This window comes from Lissotriton vulgaris, chromosome 1_1 (assembly GCF_964263255.1).
Source record: "Lissotriton vulgaris chromosome 1_1, aLisVul1.2, whole genome shotgun sequence".
NCBI lineage: Eukaryota > Metazoa > Chordata > Amphibia > Caudata > Salamandridae > Lissotriton > Lissotriton vulgaris.
The window spans coordinates 1958862943-1958880498 of NC_141685.1; the positions used below are offsets into that span (position 1 = coordinate 1958862943).

The 17556-nt window shown below is 45.4% G+C and overlaps 1 protein-coding gene across 1 annotated transcript in view; it reads right to left on the bottom strand.

The window, feature by feature from the left end:
- The window catches only part of FAM107B (family with sequence similarity 107 member B), a 306505-nt gene extending 289582 nt beyond the window's left edge, over nucleotides 1–16923 (bottom strand). Inside the window, exon 1 of the mRNA XM_086919693.1 lies at nucleotides 16697–16923. The gene's annotated coding sequence lies outside the window, so the exon portion shown is untranslated. The remainder of the gene's footprint in view (nucleotides 1–16696) is intronic.
- Nucleotides 16924–17556: the final 633 nt, after the last annotated feature.

Here is a 17556-nt window from a genome sequence, read left to right on the forward strand (position 1 = left end):
GAGTCTGACTAAGGGTGTGGAGAATGAATCAAATTTAGAGATGCCCAACAGTATTCTTACTGCTGCATTCTGAGCCCTTTGAAGTTTGTTAATGCTACACCTCCGAGCACTGGAAAAGAGCGTGTTGCAGTAGTCCAGTCTTGAGGAAATGAGCACTGATAACACTGTCTTCCTTAGGTCCATAGGTATTGCTGGAAAGATTTTCCTCAACATTTTCATGATCAAGAAACATGCTGTGGTATTCTAAATGATGTAATATATAGAATTGTATTAGGTCATATCGAATGTTAGGGGATGAACTGGGGAAAGGAGAGAGGAGTTGAGAGAGATTGGTCTTGTCTCTCATCTGTGGTTGTTAAGCTGCTGTTCTTTTGAATAAATCCTTATCTGAAACCTACAATAGTGGGCGAGTTGATTTGTGCCTCAAAGGAGAGCTTGGTGTTAGAGATGACTCCTAAGTGTTTGGCTTTGAGCACTGGATTGGGTAAGGAGCCAAATTGGGCCGGCCACCAGCTGTCTGACCAAAATGATGGATTATTACCCAGCAACAAGACTTCAGCATTGGAAGAGTTCAATTACAGACAATAGTCTGTCATCCAACTTGCAATATGGCTCATACAGTCGTGAAACCTGGGTGCTGTCTGGCTAGCAGAGCTGCTCACCGAGACGACAATCTGGGTATCGTCTGCGTACGACAAAAGAGCAAAATCATAACTTCTTACTAGACTGGCAAGAGGGGTGACGTAGAGGTTACAAAGCATGGAGCTCAGTAAAGAGCACTGGGGAACCTCGCAGGGCAGCTTAAAGAAGGATGTTACAATGTTCCCCAAAGCCACTACAAGATCTGCAAGTAGGAGCTCCCACCCCGCTGCCTTGGACCGATCACTCCCTCATCCCTCTATCCTGGCGCACCCACGGACCTCATCTTCCCCCACCTCCAGGAGCCCGCAGAAACCGTGACTGGTCGAAACTCCCCCTAGCTAAATGGGGGGCTGGTCTTGAAACCTCTAGACCTCCTAGTTTTTCTGACCCCTCCGGGCTAACGAGGAATTCAACAATTGGATTTCAGAGTCACTTGACTCCGTGCTCCCTATCAAACCCACCATACCCAAACGTAGCAAAAAGACTGCCCCCTGGTATTCTCCCAAACTCAGAGATCTGAAACGCGCCAGCAAAAAATTAGAAATGAAATGGCGCCTTGACTATTCACCTTACAAAAAAACTGGACTACAGGTCTGCAATTAAAACATATAAAACCTGTATTAAACACACACAGGCATCCTTTTTTGAGGAAAAAAAATCATTGAAGCTGCGTGCAAACCTAAAGAGACATATCGTATTGCAAAAACTTTACTTCAATTACCTGAGAAACAGCAGGATGTGTCAGATGCTCAAACTCACTGTGACAACTTGGCTGATTTTTTTACTCAAATAAATTGAAAACATCTATACCTCCTTCTACCAATTTCCGATTGACACTAAGAACCCCCCACAACCTGAGCCCATACCTCATACCACACTAGACCATATTCCCCCTTTAGACCCCATCACTTTAGAACGCATCATGCACCAGGTAAAATCTGGTTCCCCTACCGATCCTGCACCCCCTCGCATCCTACTCTCAGTCGCCAATTGTATCTCCCCTACCATTATGGAACTTCTCAACAATTCCCTATCCACTGGCATCGTCCCTCTTCCATGGAAGCGAGCCCATGGTCAAAGCCCTTTTAAAAAAATCTAATCTGGACCAAAAGAACCCGGCCAATTACCGCCCAATTTCCCTGCTGCCTTGGTTAAGCAAAATTCTTGAGAAACATATGAATACAATACTGACAGAATATCTAGAGGCTAATAACATCTTAGACCCTACTCAGACCGGTTTTCGGCCCCTGCGTGGTACCGAAACTGCCTTGGTTGCCGTGACGGAGGAGGCTAGGAGGATCCTGGACAATGGAGGTTCCGCTGCCATCATCCTCCTTGATCTAAGTGCCGCCTTAGACACGGTAAACCACAACATCCTACTACATAGACTCAGCAGTAAGGGAATTTCGGGCATGGCAATCACTTGGCTTAGATACTTTCTAGCCAACCGTTCCTTCCAGGTTATTGAGGGCAGTACCACATCTTCCAGCAAGCCTCTCGGCTGCAGCGTGCTGCAGTGCTCCTCCCTGAGCCCACACTATTTAATATATATATGAGCCCTCTAGCTGAGATCGTCCGCCCTTTTGGGGTAAAAATCATCACCTATGCGGACGATACTCAGCTGGTAGTGGCTCTCAATCCCCCACAAAATGCGCCCACTGACCATGGTAACTGCCTTTTAGCAGTTCATGAGTGGATGACGTCTTCCTGCCTCAAATTGAATGGGGACAAAACAGAGCTTATGCTCTTGGGTGGCCATACAAACAATACCATCGATCTATTCTGGCCCCCATGCCTAGGAACCGCCCCTGTACCCAAGGATTCAATCAAAAGTCTAGGCATTTGGCTTCACAAATCCCTCAACTTTAACAGTCAGGCGGCCAAGCTCTCGGCAACTTGCTTTGGCCTGCTAAGACCTTTGCGAAAAATCTTCCCTCTTCTACCTTTCCACGCAAGGCAGATTATGGTCCAGGGTTTAATCCTGTCCCGTCTGGATTTTGGAAACGCCCTGTATCTGGGAGCACCCCAGAACACTCTAAATAAATTACAAATCATCCAAAACTCGGCAGCTAGAACCCTTCTTCAAATCCCTAGTCGCCTTTCTGTCAAAGCCAGTCTTAAGGATCTTCACTGGCTCCCAGTTAGGGAAAGAACTCAATTTAAGGCATTGTGCATGGCGCATTATTCCTTTTGGGGGACAGGGACCATTATCAACCAGCCACTGATGACTGCCTACCATCCAACTAGAGAGCTTCGATCAGGTTCTTCTTTCCTGGCCATAATACCTAGGGTCCGGAGAGCCAGGTGTGGAGGACGTTCTTTCTCCTACAATGTGGCCAGGATTTGGAACTCCCTCCCCCTCCAACTCAGATCAGAACTCAAACTCCTCGTCTTCCGCAGACTTTTGAAAACATGGCTTTTTAATAAATCTGATTAGCTCATGACTACTGCGGTCTAAGCACGTTGTCTGTAGCGCTAGGACGCCATAGGGTAGCTATCGCGCTATATAAATTGTTTTTTCATTTCATTCACTTCCTGAGACCGCTCAGACAGAAAGGAGCCTAGTAGGAACAGCGCCTTACCCCTGATCCAGATGGAACTCAACCGGTCCTGCAGCAGCCCATTATTAACAGTATCAAAGGCCGCTGACAGGTCCAGGAGGATCAGAGCTGCATTCCCCCCACTGTCTAAGATCTGTCTGAGCTCCTCCGTTGCGGTAATAAGAGCAAGCTCGGTGCTATGCTGAGCACGAAATCTAAACTGGGAAGAATTTAGAATGGCGTGGTCATGGATAAAGACAGATAGTTCAGTATCTATCACCTTTTCAATGACTTCACAGGAAAGGGGAGTCTTGATATCGGTCTGGAATTGTTTAGGTTACGATAAAACCGCCCTTCTTCCTACAGGGCATACGGCTCCCGTAACCAAGGACAAAGGTAAAATTCAAAAGTGCACAGGGAAATAGACCAAATGTGCTGATAGGCAAAAAAAGAGACAAACCTCAATTTACTGGCTAGGCTTAAACTCTAATTGCCATCTTTCTCTAGGGTCATCAACCTACGGAGCAGCAATGCGCTCATACAAAGCAACCAGCATGAATTTTTACCAAAAGGCACGAGACTCAACCCAAATCCTTTAGAAAACTCGTCCCCAAACAATTAAGATATAAATGTAACTTGTCTACTCATGACTGCAAATCCATCACATCAATAGAAAAACCCACACACTTATCAGCCATATTACAAATTTCTGGTGAGCGTAGAGACTACCAGCTGCTTACCGTTGGTTGTCAGCTGCCATGTTAAAACATGAAGCGAGTTGGGCACTGAGTTGACAAATAACAGCAGCGCAGCCTCAGTGTTAAAACAAGCGTGTGGCACCTTGTTGACAAACAATTGCTAGAAAAGTAATTTAATATAATAAAGAAGGTGGTTCATTTTTTTCAATTTATTTATTTTAGTAGTAGAAATCACGTCACGCCATGGAGCTGCAATCCACTCATAAAAAGCAACCATCATACAGTTTTAACAAAAGGTTGCCCTAAAATAGACTTTTTGGTTGTTTTAGAAATCATTTACTCGCAAAGCTTGGAAATACACAGGCGTTGCTATCAGGCTTGTAGATTTGAATAGTTCAATGGAAACAAGCAGAGACTACAATGACCAGAATGCAATAGGCTGTCACACAAAAAGCCAGGGGTGTAAACAGTGCCCCTAATGACATGGAGTGTCATAACTTGCAACATTTATTTACAGTAACGCAGAGATATAAATTACACTAAAGGTGGAATGCACATGACATAGACCAATGACTCATTGTCAGTACAATTGCTCTCTCTCCTTCGCCACTTTACCATCAAGTGAGGCGCTTTTGCTCTCCTTTTTCACTTGTTTTTTGCCTCGTGTCGATCTCTCCCTTTCACTCTCCTTCTGTGTCTTTCCTCCTTTTTCACTCGTTTTTTCCCCTCATATCAAGCTCCCCCTTCACTCTCCTTCTGTGTCTTTCCTCCACTCGTCATGCACGTTTATTGGAACTTTCCCCTCTCTATTTGACCTTTTTCTATGCCCTTTTCTGCCTGTTTTTTCCCCACCGCTGCCCCCCCGCGCCCCTTCCCCCCCCCAGCACGTCCAGCACGACCGGCCCTATCCAGCTCCCCTCACCGCTCCCGCCTCCCAGCTGTCCAGCCCTCCCCGACCCCTACTTAATGGTGGCCGCTCGCAGCGGGCGCACCATCGGTAAGCCAGTCTGCACCCGTCTGCGACCAGTGCCAGAAACCCTGGATCTCAGCACCGGCAATGCTACGACCCAACGGCACTCCACGCACTCAATCCAGGCCGCAACAACAACTGGAAACTAGCATCAGAGGCCAACACACACGGACCTTTCAGCTGTCACTGCTGCCGGCACACCTGCAGCACCGCCAAGACCGCCCGCAAGAACACAACCGAACCGAAGACCCTGCAATGCATCCTCCTCAACGTCTGATCTCTCCACAAACACGCCACCGAAATCTGGGACCTCCTTGACAGCACCACCCTGGACGTAGAGTTCTTCACCGAAACCTGGACTAACACCATCTCGGGACCAGACATCGCCATTCCCCAAGGATACAAGATCTCCAGGAAGGACCGCCCCACCCGCCCAGGAGGAAGAATCACCATCGTCCACAAATCAACCATCCGCCTGAGCACACTCCCCGACTAGCCCAAAGACCTGATGGAACACCGACCCCCTGGACCGAACTGACTTTTCGCTAACTCCATTACGGACATCATCTCCCCGCATGCCATTGTGTCCACCAACTACACCTTTTGGGAGACCTCAACTTCCACCTCGACAACTAACTGGACCCCAGCACCACATCCCTCCTGGACAATCTCCAAAACATTGGACTTCGCCTAATCGTGACCGAGCCAACACACTCAGACAACAGGAAACTCCATCACTTCAGACACACCACAGAACTCCCAGGGACTGACCATTGATGCGTCCACTTCACCTTCAGAACACCCACCATCCACAGACGCCAGCACCTGCTCCCACGACAAAACCGGACCAGAATCACCAACGACCAGCTAACCTCATCACTCAACATCTCCACCCCAACTATCGCGGAAAATGACGACCCCAACACCGCAGCCGAACGCTGCACAGATGGATCTTCGACAGTGCCAACACCATAGCCCCCTCAAGAAAAACACAAACCAAGAAAGCTAGATGGTTTACCACCGAACTTCAAGAGTCCAGACGCACTTCTCGCTGCCTCGAAAAGGCTTGGAGGAGCACCAAATCCACAGAAGCCCATCACAACTTCAGAGTCACAACCAACTCATCAGAAAAACGAGGAAAATAGTGATTGAAGACAGACTCTCCACTTATGCACACAATAGCAAAGAACTCTTCAGCATCATCAAGGAGTTCGCCCAACCCACCAGCGAGTCCACCGACATCTCTCCCTCTCAAGACCTCTGCGACAAATTTAGCACCTTTTTCCATCACAAAATCAAGAACATCTATGACAATTTCGACGAAGACAACCAACACACTGAACCCAGCTATCTACAACTGGGCTGCCCTTACCACCGAAGACACACTGAAGACTAGGAAGTCAATCCACTCCAGGGCCCCCACGGACACCTGCCCCACCACATTTTCAACAGAGCCGCCAACACCATTGCAACCATGCTCTGCCACACCATCTACCGTTCCCTGGCAACCGCCTCGTTCCCCGAGACTGGAAACACGCCGAGATCAACCCCCTCCTGAAAAAACCCTCGGCGGACCCCACCGACCTCAAACTACAGACCCAACTTCTATGGTTTTGTGTGTGTAAAATGTGAGAACCTAACTATAACATCCCTGTAACCTTTGTTTTTTTTCAGTAACTTTCTATATTTTTTTAACGTAAAGCAATATTTAATTATCATACTTTAATGTGACTCGACCACAGGTGCGTACGGCCGGGAATTTGGTGTGCGAATAGGGGTTTTTTTCCCCATTGGGCTGCCGATCCGGGTGGAGTTACACAGGGGGCCACGCTGAGCGTCACAGTGGATACACAGATCGCCCCCCCAAAAAAATATTTGGGTCCCTCAAAGACCCCTCCATGTGTCCTATGGGGTCAGGATACCTCTATTCTGACCCCTTGTGTGAGTTTTTATTCATGTGTTCTCCCTAAGGTTCAGCCGAGAAACAAAATGTCAGCCGCAACTTTCCTTTCAGATTGCAGTCAGCCAATCAGGGCCTATTTTTTGCCCACTGATCTACCAGGGCAAATTTACAAAGTATCCATGTCCCTAGATAAACATATATTCCTTTCTTTAATAAATCCTAAACTACTGAACAGATTTCCACAAAATTACAAAAAGGGCTCTTTCTAGACCAAGATCTACATTTCTGCAAAATGTGGTTTAATTCCGTTCAGCCAGTAGTTGTGTCTAAAAACAGCAAATGGGGAAACGTATTCTGGGACCCAACTTTTTCTCGGCCCCCGCTTGACAAGTCACCCCGAAACTTTCCAGACAGCAGCTGGAGTGATTGATGTACTAGTTTTGAAAATGTCACTAAGATTCATCAAACGGCACTAAAGGTATTAGCAAAAACAAAAACGCTTTGTCTATGGGAAAAGATGGTCCCAACTATAACTACCTACACGCTATCCCCAGTAGGGAGGAAGAAGGGGAAATGGAAAGGGAGAGAGATTTTGTAGGAACAATACTGACAGCAGCTGCATTAAGTGTACCTATTTCCTGCTGATACTGCATTTTCCCCAAACTGCTCTCTTTCTTTTGTAACTATTTAAACCTCCTGCAATGAATGAACAGGTTCTGTCAATTGACAGAAGGTCTCTACTTCACTGAAAAACGTTTCAACTGGAAGCACGGAATATTGTGGATACTATTGTATTGAGCCCCTCAATTACAATAAGGAAGTAACTTTTTTTTGTTTTTAAGTGAAGTGTTCCGGAATGCCTACACCTAAATAAGCAAAGAAATGGTGGAACACAACTAACACAATGTATGAAATTGTCTGTGGTACTGGTACTTGACAATCCTCACTTTTGGGTTGGCAAAAAACGACACGCTTGTTGCTTTTTGGGTTGGCAAAAAACGACACGCTTGTTGCTTTTGCTCGTTTGTACAGGCAAAAAGGAGCCGACAACACTACAAAGTCATCTCGGCTCAGACCTTTTGTAGGTGTTTATTGCTCTTGGATTTTTGCAGTAGCCCCTTAACGTCCAGTTGACCACCGATACTGGTCAGGAGCAGCAAACTAGAAGATACAGTATTCTCCCCTCGTTATATCCACCCCAAACAGCTCCCCAAGTCTGCTTTCCTCTCTCGCTGTGGGTATCGCACCACTCCTTCAAAACGCAGCATGTCCACTTTGCCTCTCTCTTCGAACCCAGTTCAGATGAGCGGGGGAGGCCTTGTCCAGAATGCAGTGAAGTATGTATATTGCAACAGTATTTAGCATCTGCAAAGAGTGGTTACTGGTGAGAAGAGTGACTGTACTTCAGGTTCCTCAAGTCTATTAAAAGTGCCAGGTTCCGGACTCCTTTAGGTTTATGCATGCTTTCACCATCCCAGCAATTATACCTCAGCTCCGCATGTTTTCCCGCGTTTACCACAGAATTTGAAATAAAACTACTCGATGCATCAAAATGAACGGTGGAAAACAGTAATAAAGATGATAGGCTGTTAGTAGTACTCCAACGGCAATAGCGGGTAATAAGTAACAAAGGTAGGTTAACAATTCACAGGCAAATACGATTAATGATTAGTATTAAAAGTGCAAAACAGGTATCATAAAGTACGATGGCAGTCAAAATAGAAGACAATATCATAAACTGCTTAAAGATAAGAAGACTGAACTGGTGAATCCAGTGATTAGGTGGAGAATAATTTACTCCGAATATATAATGGACAAAGGGGTGACAATGTACTCCACAACTGTAAGCTGGGTTTCTGAACTAAAGGCACGTTACTCCAGTTCACCGCTCAACTTTTAGCCAACATACATTCCAACGCCAAATGAGGAGCCGTCCAGGATTGTCAATATAGTGTGAAACGTTACAATGTTGCCTAGTAGGAACAAATACATCTCAAAACTTCAAATGAGAGTATCAGAGGTTACAAAAATGGGAAAAAGCACGATTTCAACATAAACCATGTAAGACAAGTTTAAATATGTATCTTGGGGAAATTAAAAATGGCCACTAGTTAATACTATGTTCACTTATGATGAATACGCCTAGAAATATTTGATTATTGTTTTGATTCACTGGCAAATTGATCTCTAGACTTTCACTAAAGAAAGAAGCCCCCCGAGCGCGCGCTGGTTGGTTTGCTAATTAACCAGGAGCCTCAGCAATAGCAGTTGTACCCAATCAGGCCGTTCCCACGCTGCTGCCGAGAATTCCAGTCACTCCCAGCAGCTCCAGGTCAGAAGGCACGCGCATCCAGAGGGAGGGAACACGCTCGGTTGTACACGAGTTATAAATGAGGACTTGAGATGTGTGCAAGGGCTCACTGATGCAAATCGTGTAGTAGCTGTGCAAATTGTCACAGCAATGACAACAATTCAGAGTGAATATTGCGAACGGGATGGGCAAAAAGCTCCTGTCAAATGCCCCGTGGCTCCAGATCCTCAATCCAGGAGGAAATAGTTTGGGAAATCAACTTGTCTCTGTTTTTGGACTTGATCTGACGTAAGAATCTACAAAAGGCAGCGACCAAACACACGTGATGAATTAGGAACTGTCACTACAGGAAATATAATTCACAAGCAGTTACTTCGACCTAGGTAGTTATTGACTAAAATGTGTATCACGAGTCAACAGGAATGTTTTAATATGGCGAAACATTGATGTTGACCAGGGCCGGCAGGACAGCTCAGGAAAATCTATATGCAACTTTGAGTCCAGCAGGTTGACTTAGTCTGTCGAGCTTTCAGAAGCCAAAAAGTGTAAGTGTTATTTATGAAGAGGTGCAAAAAAGCGCCACTGGCAGCTCTGTTTGGTGTGTGCACTACATAAAAAAGTCACCTTTCCTGTACATGTATGTGGTAAACTCGGAGCTATGTCTTATGTGCCTGTTTGGATGTCTGGGCAACATCCAAGGCCTATAAATAAGATTTCAGGTGCATCACCATGTTTCTATCCCTCTTTTCAAACAGGCCATACTGGTTCACACGTGCTAGGTTTCGTCTGTATACACCTTTCCAAGAACCATACCTGGCTGCGGTGCAGAGGAGCTCCAGCCCTCCTGAACAAGCTCTCACTTGTTCCCTTCTCTAATGTACATCCTGGAGGACTGCAGGGCGAAACTTGAAGGGAGAAAGCTATAGTTGACATAAGGAAACTTGGCTATGTCCATTTTAAAAGGAGGTCAGCTGAAGACGCAAAGATGAGAAAGGAAAATACTTCGTGCATTGCAGAATACAAAATATATATTTAAAAGGCAGACATCTCTCAGACATGCCTACCTAATACTGGTCAATTCGTAAGCACCGAGTACTGCAACAAGGACAAATGCATCTCATTCTGAACATCTAGCTACGTTAAAGCGTGGTCTCTGAAAGACCTTTTAAAATATCTCTGTAATCATGTTGTGCTGTAATCATGTTGTGCTTTTATTTATAAAGCACACCTATACAGCAAACCAAAGAAGAGTGGTTTCACTGCACAGGCAAAATGCTCCAGCACCTTTCTGCAGCGACAGAGAAAAAACGCCCATCACCCAATGTTACAGGGCAAATTTTAGAAACAGACAAGAGAAACAATGGCAAAGCCAAGAGGCTTGGGCTTTATATGAGTGAAAAGAGAGGCATGCACAAGTGTTCCTTTGTGCACGTTAGCAATGCAGAGATGACAGAGAGAGGCAGGGGGTGTTAAATAGTCACTCATGCATCAAAATGCATGAGCTACTTTGGAGGGGAGGGACACATCTAAACATACATTAGCATTAGGTGAGAGAAAAATACTCCTCTAGGCAAAAACAATAGATGATAGACAAAGTCTCAAGATAATGGCTGTTAGACCTGGCATCTTTTGGTGTCGTTTCTCCGGTCTTTTGATTGTGGGCTGAACTTCGTTTTTGCTGGCTTTAGGACTCTGGGCACTTTACCACTGCTCACCAGTGCTAAAGGGCATGTGCTCTGTGTCTAAAATGTAATGGCATTTGGTTACTCCATGATTGGCATATTTGATTTCCTGATAAGTTCCTAGTACAGTGCACTACATGCGCCCAAGGTCTGTAAATCAAATGCTAGTAGTGAGCCTGCAGCACTACTTGTGCCACCCACATGAGTAGCCCTTCAAACCTGTCTCAGGCTACCCATAGCAGAGCCTGTGTGTGCAGTTATAAAATGCCATGTCGGCCTTGCAAGTTCACCTACTTGCCAGGCTCAAACGTTCCTTTTTTTGCATATAAAAGCACCCCTAAGGTACGCCCAAGGTAGCCCCATGGGCAGGGTGCAGTGTATTTAAACTGTAGCATATACTCACTAAAGGTATGTCTCAAAATGGTGGGGGGAAAAAGGGGGAGGGGAGAGATAGAAAAATCCCCCGGATGTGATGTAGTAAAGGTACTGGGCACAGAGTATGCCCTGTTCATGGGAGGAGACCTCTTTAAGGACTTACGGCCACATGCATCAAGCGATTTTGGAGTCGCAAACGGTGCGAATTGCAAAATTCGGCCGTTTGCGATTCCAAAATCACTTTTTGGGATGCATGAAACAATTGTGTGAAAATCGCAATTTTTTGCAACTTCTAAAAATGCGATTGCAATTAAGGAATCGCATTTTTGCGATTCCTTAAATGCAATGCATGAATGTTTAAAAAATTGCGAATTCGCAAATAGGGGGAGCAAATTAACACGAGGTTGAACCTCGTGTTATTAGCGAAATCTTTCAAAAATGCATTTTTGAAAGTGTCATGTTACACACACACGTCCTTTGGACATGTGTGTGTGAAACTTGCATTTACAAAAACATTTCAAGGGTGCAGGGGGGGGTCCTTTGGACCCCCCTCAGCACCCTTGAAATGCATTAACAAATTGCGATTCGCAAAATGAAAGTCGCAAAATGTTAATGCCTTCCCATTGATTCCTATGGGCCTTTTGGCCCATAGGAATCAATGGGAAGGTTTTCCTTAACTGCGATTCGCAAAATGTGAATCGCAATTAAGGAAAATTAAGAAAATCGCTAAAATATTTGCGATTTATTCATGCATTGCCGTTTGCGATTTCTAAATTGCGATTCCCAAATTTTCGCAATTTAGGAAATCGCAAACAGGTGCAATGATGCATGTGGGTGAATAACCTTTATTCACCCAAAGGTGACTTGCTTCATCATAGGTTTCCCTAGTGTGTATCAATATTTAAAAAAGGTAGGACATGTACTTTTAAGGTTTACATGTCCAGGAAGTAAAAAGGGTCCAAATTCGTTTTTTCACTACAGTAAGGCCTATCTCTCCCATAGGTTAGCATTGCAGTTGCCTTTTAACACTTTACAAGTGTAACTTCCATTGGGAGCAGATAGAACATTGGGAGTTAGGTGTCTCTGAACTCACAGCTTAACAAAACATCTTTTAGTGAAGTTGATTTTTAAATTGCAGGTCTGAAAAGGCCATTTTCAGAAAGCTGGCATTTTCTTACTTTAACCATTTTGGTGCTTCTGCCTGTCCCTGGAATACACGTCTTTGTTGGATAACAGCTGGACTTTGTGAATTCCCTCAAGACCGTCTCACACAGAAGAAACTGAGGTGTGCCTGGCACATCCTGAAGGCCCACGACCAGGCTCATGGGTCTTCATGAGCTACAGTGGTGGGAGGAGTTGACACTTGCACCTGAATAGGGCTGTGCCTGTTCCCACACAAAGAGCTGCATAACCACCTGCTGTGCATCTGGAGCCAGGGTCAGAAAGGGCAGGGTCTTGTGCACTACAAAGACCTTTCTTTAAAACCTCTGCACTTCAAAGGCTAAAATGGGTAGGAGTACTGGACTTCTGACACCATATACTCCGAACACTTCAGGACTGAGGACATTCTGCCATGAAAAAGAGTTGTTGTGCAGCCAGGAGGTACTGCCAGTGCTGCTTGCTTTGCTGTGTTGGGCTGCTGCCTCTTGCCTGGGAATGACAGGACTAGACTTTACTATCTGCATCCTGCTTTCTACGGTTCTCCAAGAGCTTGACTAAGCTTGCCTTCTGATGCTGAAGTCTCAGAGAGATCAAAGACTACACCTGCATCTTGCTACCTACCAGTACCTGGGCTCCTCTGCTGTCAGTCCTGCCCTGCCAAGAGGTGCCAAATCAAGTCCTGGGCCCTTGGAGGTGAAGTTGGTGCTGCAACCAAGAAACTGACACATCGACTCAAAAGTGTCAGTTTGGAACCGGCACATACCTGCGAAACCGACACATCACTGCTGCCTGCACCGAAGCCGTGGACACCATTCACCGCGTGCATGACGTAACAACCTCAACTTTCTACACAGCCGGACTTTGCCGCAGTGCCTCTGAAGAACCGCCACTGCATGAGTCTCGAACACCACCTCACCGAAGTCTGTGACACAGCGCTCTGACTCCAACACAACGTGGCTTTCGACCGACACATCTCCTTCAGCCCAGCGGTCCAACTTTGATGACGCAGAATCGATGTATTGCTATGTGACCTCGGCGCATCCTCAACATCGTGTCGCCTTCAGGAACGGAGGCTTCGCAACCGCAAAAGGCGCATCGCCTCCTCTGTGCAACACATAGTCCTGGAGCTGCAAAGTTTCAATGCCCTTACACCGCCTTAAGGAACAGACGTATCACCTGCATACGCTCCTCACCTTCTCTGCGCCACGCATCATCTTCGACTTCTGACGCTGCATGATTCATGTATCTAGCCCGCGCTCCATTGCAGTCAGACTGAACTTATGGATTTGTCCAGGTCAAGCACGACCAGATAGCCCCAGTTGGAGCTACTGACTTCTAGGTCTTTGTTGGTTTTCTTTTACACATTGCTTCTTTAGTTTAGCCAGACAGTTCTGTGTCAAGCTACCAGAGGGTGAGCGCAGATAAACGTTTAGTGTGTTTGCACTTACTCTGACTAGAGTGTGGTCCCAACTTGGACTGGATGCATACCTCTGACAACTAGATACCTCATTTCTAAAAAGTACTAAAAAAAGGCTGGTAAAAAATAAATAAATACATTCTTTAAAAAATCAACGGTTGAAAGGGGTGGACACAAAGCCATTGTAAGTACAATTGAAACAATAGATCTGTTAAGACAGCTGCATTGTCAAACCTAGACCTAATGATGAGATGGCAGAAGGGATTTCCTGGGGCTATATTAGATGAATTTTCAGGCCATTGAGTCAGGTATCATATGATACTTTGTTTTATAAACAATCACCCGGTCTTTAAATAGGACTCTGCCATGAGATTAGATAGGCAATGCAGTAATTTTAAGGTGGGGTTGACATTTAGACAAGATAGTAACAAGACATGTTGCAGCATTCTGTCAATTTATGCGATAAAAGACATCCAGAGAGGTTCATGAGAATGAATTGCCATAGCCCAATTAGGATTGAAAAAGTGACAAGTATGTATGACTTGTTTTAGTTGCATGTGATAATGTATACATAATAACCTAGGTATTTAACTCCTAAGTATGTATGTGGTATTTCTATAGCGTGAACTCAGCCAGAAAATAGCGAAGTGCTGTACATGGTCAAATACAAGCGTTAATTTGCAAATAAAAGGAAAGGAAGCCGAGTTGTAGACGGTTAACTAAAGTAGGTGAGTCTTCAGCTCTTTCCTTAATTGGAGCAGCATTGGAGGCGGTCCTAGTTGGATGTTGTTCCAGATCCTGGGCGTACAGATGAAAAAGACCTACTTGTTTTCTTTTTTTTCTTTTTCAGACTTCTTAGTCTGATGGTGTCCTGGCTACAGGTGTGCTGAAAACCACCAGAGATGGTGAGCTTGTCTGAAAGATAAGCAAGGGTGATGGCTGAGATGAACTCCTATGTCTGGTTTTATTTTTGCCTTACAAACTGAGAATGGATCAGCTCATAAGTATAATCAAAGTGCTCGCTATTAGGCTGTTCAGCAGGACCTGAGCCAAAAAACTGCAACATCGAAGGGCGACCGTACCCATCTGGAATGTACTGACATGCCCAAACCCAAATAAAACAACGTGTGGAATCTATGCCAGGATTAGATATGCCAAGAGCAATCACCTGCAAGGTACAGCAGTGTGTGACATGCTAACATTCCGAAAACCATGATTGATTCCACAAAGGAAGTATCCTAATATACTGCGAGCATGCCACGGGGTGCAAGGCACACTGGAGCGGGTGCAAGGCACACTGGAGCGCGCGCAAGTCCTTGCAAGTATTACAGATTCCATTTATGGCGGAGGCGATTTGTTTTCCCCTATTTAAACCGCCCAGCTCTTGTGTTCCAACAGTAGAAAGTTTTGTATTCACCGTGTCCTTTTCTAGACAGCCGTTTCTGTAAACTTGACAGGGGCATTCACACAGAACCCGTGCATAGCGCAGCAGGTATTGGTATGCAAATGCTCAGCGGGGAAGACCCAGCTTCCTCTTCAAAAGCCTTATTCAGAGCTTCCTCATACTCCGGCGTTCCCAAAGTGGAAGCCACGCCAACAGCACACCCCTGCAACGGAGCGAGCGCTCCCACTGTGCATCACTCAAGCCGGGTCAACGTTAACCCTGACAAGTACAAATACATACATAAAGCAGCTTTAATAATTTGTGTAAACATCCGTTTCTTTAGTTTCCTTCACTTGTCCCATGAAGCCATCCCTGCTTTGTAAGATGACATATGTATATACATTAGCAGAGGGAGCAAAGCAAACAAGCATGTTACCAGAGGGTGGACAAGATCATCAACCAACCAAGATGCAAGTACAGCCAGTTAACAAAACTTTATCTAAAAAGTGCACAAAAAAAAGCAATAATATCCGCTAAAGAAATCAACTGTGCACGTTTAAAGAGACAGACCGGGTAATGTAAAGGCTGACATTTCCGTTCGCACTGGGGCATTTTATAGTGAGTTATAATGCAAAACGTGATTAACAATCATAAGGATAAACAATGGGAATGTATGCAACCTTGTCAGACAAGTAGCAACATGTTCTTGGATGAATCAATCTTTAGCATTCACTCGTGCATACGTAGTGTGGGCTGCGCGTCCATCTACTGTCGCAGAGCAATCACGAGACGTATGTTTTGCAGCATTTGTTTTCAATCATGAGCACATGTCTGGCATTGCTAATCCGTATCTTACCAGTGCCTGACCTTGCATTTAAAATGGAGTACTAATGACATGATCTACAATATAGAATGAATACATGTGACTGACCCATACTATAAATATACCATGGACTGAACAGTACAAAACGCCTATGTTAGTGTTAACTACAATTCAAAAGCGTCACTTACTTTACTACAGTACAAAGGCAATACCATTGCATTATATAGAAATATAAGCCTATTGTCTGACCTACAATATAAAGCTAACACCACTGACTCACCAAAGCCATTGCCGCTGATTGACCTACAGTAAGTAAACATTACAAACGCCTGACCAGCAAGATAAAGACAATGCCACACTGACAGACCTACAATAGAAAGGCAGATACACTGGGTGATCCACAATACAAAGACAATCACTCTTAATTTAATGTTCTATGACGTGGACAATGACTGACTTTTGATGCAAAGCCAATGGCGCCAAAAAAGCATCAATATAAAAGGCAATACTGCCTACTACCAATATAAAGACAATGCTAGGAGCGCATCCTCAAGAAAAATAAGTAAAACCACCAAGTCCCGCCATTGCGATCCAAATAAAAACTCTTTAAAACAAGTGACAAGCAATGCTATGATAACACAAAAGTCTCGGCTACAAAAATAAAACTAGTTAAATGGCATATACTCAAACATTTTTAAACACACCTACCTGACTAATCGTTTAAAAATGCATTCTACTCAACATGCTAATACCTCTGTATAAGGCTGACGTCCTAAAACGTGAAACTTACCTCTCTCCTCTTTCGACTGAAGAGCTTAAGTCATCCGACTGCCCTTACTTCGCTTCCGATTCTTACCAAACCAACTTCAATATGTTGAAGGAGAGGGGCGGTAATCGGAACGCTGATTTCAGTGATTGACAGGCGAAGGGGTGGATTTAGGAGGGTCTTTGTGGCTGTCCGTCCCAGCGAAAGACGCGATTGGTTAGAAAAATGACTCGCGCAAAAAACGCCCCTTCTATCATAAGAAGCCGCCCTGCTGCTGCACCGGAAGAGGCCGCACCGCTACATCCAAAAAGCATGGCCCAGCCGCCGGGGAGCCGCCCCTACACGCTGTGTGTCTCGCCGCACCGGCACGGGTGTGCATACCCGCTCGTGATGGGGAATGTGGCCTGCTGGCTGACATTCTACTCAATCTCTACATAGCTTCACCGGACCGGCTGATTGTCCTGCCTAAGTGTGAGGGCTTTGTCCCACGTGTTCTCAAATCTTCCCTGAGCGGTAGTCATTCTACGCTGCATGTCAACAGACAAAGTGCGTGTTCACGGCTGCGAGCTGTATATCTCGTCCTGGTATGGTGCGTTCTCTGGCCCACTGTTTCCCCCTGCCCGTGCTGCTGCAGTCAAGCCAGCCTGATCCTGAAAAATCCGGGCTCGGGCGCCGAGGACGGAGCTCCGCCTGCCGGCGAAACACCGAGCAGCCCTGGAGTGGGCGGTAGCCCCATGTGAGCGGGTTATTGGAAGTGGGGCTCTCATTAGTCTGCGAAAAAGTTACCACATTACTGTGTCAGCAATAATACTGAATTACCTACTCCTTCCTTCTGTTTTTTTACCCATCCAAACTCTTCTGGGACTGCGGCTTTGGTTTATTAT